Source organism: Lucilia sericata, unplaced genomic scaffold (assembly GCF_015586225.1).
Source record: "Lucilia sericata isolate MDLA Ls3-8-SP2 unplaced genomic scaffold, ASM1558622v1 Contig000417F_arrow, whole genome shotgun sequence".
Taxonomy (NCBI): Eukaryota; Metazoa; Arthropoda; class Insecta; order Diptera; family Calliphoridae; genus Lucilia; species Lucilia sericata.
Window position 1 is genome coordinate 16,937 of NW_023994434.1, and position 4,234 is coordinate 21,170.

Below are 4,234 nucleotides of genomic sequence, written 5' to 3' on the forward strand. Positions count from 1 at the left end.
TAACTGAGGCATAATTTTGCTTTTGAAGTTTTAAAATTTACACTTGTAAATCTGTAAAAGTACTTGCTTTTATAGCATAAAGATGTCTAATGTTATACATTAAAAGTTTTAAAAATCGTTTTGCAATTAGAAAGGAAAAAATTGTACTAGTAATTGTAATTTGTATAATTTTAAAAGGGTTTGAATAGGATATTTATTATATCTATAAAACACACATGCCATTTACTTGAATAAGTCTAGTAAATAGTCTAGTCTGTAGGCTAGTCCATAATATAGCCTGTAGACTAGCATATAGTCTAGTCTATAGTCTAATCTATAGTCTAGTCTATAGTCTAGTCTATAGTCTAGTCTATAGTCTAGTCTATAGTCTAGTCTATAGTCTAGTCTATAGTCTAGTCCATAGTCTAGTCTATAGTCTAGTCTATAGTCTAGTCTATAGTCTAGTCTATAGTCTAGTCTATAGTCTAGTCTATAGTCTAGTCTAGTCTAGTCTAGTCTAGTCTAGTCTATAGTCTAGTCTATAGTCTAGTCTATAGTCTAGTCCTATAGTCTAGTCTATAGTCTAGTCTATAGTCTAGTCTATAGTCTAGTCTAGTCTATAGTCTAGTCTATAGTCTAGTCTATAGTCTAGTCTATAGGTCTAGTCTATAGTCTAGTCTATAGGTCTAGTCGATAGTCCTAGTCTATAGTCTAGTCTATAGTCTAGTCTATAGTCTAGTCTATAGTCTAGTCTATAGTCTAGTCTATAGTCTAGTCTATAGTCTGTCTATAGGTCTAGTCTATAGTCTAGTCTATAGTCTAGTCTATAGTCTAGTCTATAGTCTAGTCTATAGTACTAGGCTATAGTCTAGTCGTTATAGTCTAGTCTATAGTCTAGTCTATAGTCTAGTCTATAGTCTAGTCTATAGTCCTAGTCTATAGAGTCTAGGTCTAGGCTAGTCTATAGTCTAGGCATAGTCTAGTCTATAGTCTAGTCTAGTAAGTCTATAGTATAGGTCTTATAGTCTAGTCTATAGTCTAGTATATGGTCTAGTCTATAGTCTAGTCTATAGTCTAGTCTATAGTCCTAGTCTATAGTCTAGTCCTATAGTCTAGTCTATAGTCTAGTCTATAGTCTAGTCTATAGTCGAGGTCTATAGGTGCTAGTGCTATAGTCTAGTCTATAGTCTAGTCTATAGGTCTAGTCTATAGTCTAGTCTATAGGTCTAGGTGCTATAGTATCTAGTCTAGTCTAGTCTATAGTCTAGTCTATAGTCTAGTCTAGTCTAGTCTATAGTCTAGTCTATAGTCTAGTCTATAGTCTAGTCTATAGTCTAGTCTATAGTCTAGTCTATAGTCTAGTCTATAGTCTAGTCTATAGTCTAGTCTATAGTCTAGTCTATAGTCTAGTCTATAGTCTAGTCTATAGTCTAGTCTATAGTCTAGTCTATAGTCTAGTCTATAGTCTAGTCTATAGTCTAGTCTATAGTCTAGTCTATAGTCTAGTCTATAGTCTAGTCTATAGTCTAGTCTATAGTCTAGTCTATAGTCTAGTCTATAGTCTAGTCTATAGTCTAGTCTATAGTCTAGTCTATAGTCTAGTCTATAGTCTAGTCTATAGTCTAGTCTATAGTCTAGTCTATAGTCTAGTCTATAGTCTAGTCTATAGTCTTGTCTATAGTCTAGTCTATAGTCTAGTCTATAGTCTAGTCTATAGTCTAGTCTATAGTCTAGTCTATAGTCTAGTCTATAGTCTAGTCTAATAGTCTAGTCTATAGTCTAGTCTATAGTCTAGTCTATAGTCTAGTCTATAGTCTAGTCTATAGTCTAGTCTATAGTCTAGTCTATAGTCTAGTCTATAGTCTAGTCTATAGTCTAGTCTATAGTCTAGTCTATAGTCTAGTCTATAGTCTAGTCTATAGTCTAGTCTATAGTCTAGTCTATAGTCTAGTCTATAGTCTAGTCTATAGTCTAGTCTATAGTCTAGTCTATAGTCTAGTCTATAGTCTAGTCTATAGTCTAGTCTATAGTCTAGTCTATAGTCTAGTCTATAGTCTAGTCTATAGTCTAGTCTATAGTCTAGTCTATAGTCTAGTCTATAGTCTAGTCTATAGTCTAGTCTATAGTCTAGTCTATAGTCTAGTCTATAGTCTAGTCTATAGTCTAGTCTATAGTCTAGTCTATAGTCTAGTCTAGTCTATAGTCTAGTCTATAGTCTAGTCTATAGTCTAGTCTATAGTCTAGTCTATAGTCTAGTCTATAGTCTAGTCTATAGTCTAGTCTATAGTCTAGTCTATAGTCTAGTCTAGTCTATAGTCTAGTCTATAGTCTAGTCTATAGTCTAGTCTATAGTCTAGTCTATAGTCTAGTCTATAGTCTAGTCTATAGTCTAGTCTATAGTCTAGTCTATAGTCTAGTCTATAGTCTAGTCTATAGTCTAGTCTAGTCTAGTCTATAGTCTAGTCTATAGTCTAGTCTATAGTCTAGTCTATCTAGTCTATAGTCTAGTCTATAGTCTAGTCTATAGTCTAGTCTATAGTCTAGTCTATAGTCTAGTCTATAGTCTAGTCTATAGTCTAGTCTATCTAGTCTATAGTCTAGTCTATAGTCTAGTCTATAGTCTAGTCTATAGTCTAGTCTATAGTCTAGTCTATAGTCGTCTATAGTCTAGTCTATAGTCTAGTCTATAGTCTAGTCTATAGTCTAGTCTATAGTCTAGTCTATAGTCTAGTCTATAGTCTAGTCTATAGTCTAGTCTATAGTCTAGTCTATAGTCTAGTCTATATCTAGTCTATAGTCTAGTCTATAGTCTAGTCTATAGTCTAGTCTATGTCTAGTCTAGTCTATAGCTCTAGTTATAGTCTAGTCTATAGTCTAGTCTATAGTTAGTCTCTATTCTAGTCTATAGTCTAGTCTATAGTCTAGTCTATAGTCTAGTCTATAGTCTAGTCTATAGTCTGTCTATAGTCTAGTTATAGTCTAGTCTATAGTCTAGTCTATAGTCTAGTCTATAGTCTAGTTCTAGTAGTCTCGTCTATATAGTCTAGTCTATAGTCTAGTCTCTTAGTCTAGTCCTTAGTCTAGTCTTAGTATAGTCTATAGTCTAGTCTATAGTTCTAGTCTATAGTCTAGTCTATAGTTCTAGTCTATAGTCTAGTCTATAGTCTAGTCTATTAGTCTAGTCTATAGTCTAGTCTATAGTCTAGTCTATAGTCTAGCTATAGTCTAGCTATAGTCTAGTCTATAGTCTAGTCTATAGTCTAGTCTATAGTCTAGTCTATAGTCTAGTCTATAGTCTAGTCTATAGTCTAGTCTATAGTCTAGTCATATAGTCTAGTCTATAGTCTAGTCTATAGTCTAGTCTATAGTCTAGTCTATAGGTCTAGTCTATAGTCTAGTCTATAGTCTAGTTCTATAGTCTAGTCTAAGTAGTCTATAGTCTAGTCTATAGTCTAGTCTATAGTCTAGTCTATAGTCTAGTCTATAGTCTAGTCTATAGTCTAGTCTATAGTCTAGTCTATAGTCTAGTCTATAGTCTAGTCTATAGTCTAGTCTATAGTCTAGTCTATAGTCTAGTCTAGTTAGTCTATAGTCTAGTCTATATTCTAGCTATTCTAGTCTATAGTCTAGTCTATAGTCTAGTCTATAGTCTAGTCTATAGTCTAGTCTATAGTCTAGTCTATAGTCTAGTCTATAGTCTAGTCTATAGTCTAGTCTATAGTCTAGTCTATAGTCTAGTCTATAGTCTAGTCTATAGTCTAGTCTATAGTCTAGTCTATAGTCTAGTCTATAGTCTAGTCTATAGTCTAGTCTATAGTCTAGTCTATAGTCTAGTCTATAGTCTAGTCTATAGTCTAGTCTATAGTCTAGTCTATAGTCTAGTCTATAGTCTAGATTATAGTCTAGTCTATAGTCTAGTCTATAGTCTAGTCTATAGTCTAGTCTATAGTCTAGTCTATAGTCTAAACTATAGTCTAGTCTATAGTCTAGTCTGTAGTCTAGTCTATAGTCTAGTCTATAGTCTAGTCTATAGTCTAGTCTATAGTCTAGTCTATAGTCTTGTCTATAGTCTAGTCTATAGTCTAGTCTATAGTCTAGTCCAACGGTTCCCAAAAGGGGGTCCGCGGACCCCTAGTGGTCCGTAGCAAAATCCTAGGGGGTCCGCGAAGACGAACGAAAAAAATCATGAATAATAAATATTCTCTATATGTTAGAAAATATTAAAAATATCTCCAAATTTTTCATAAATACTAAA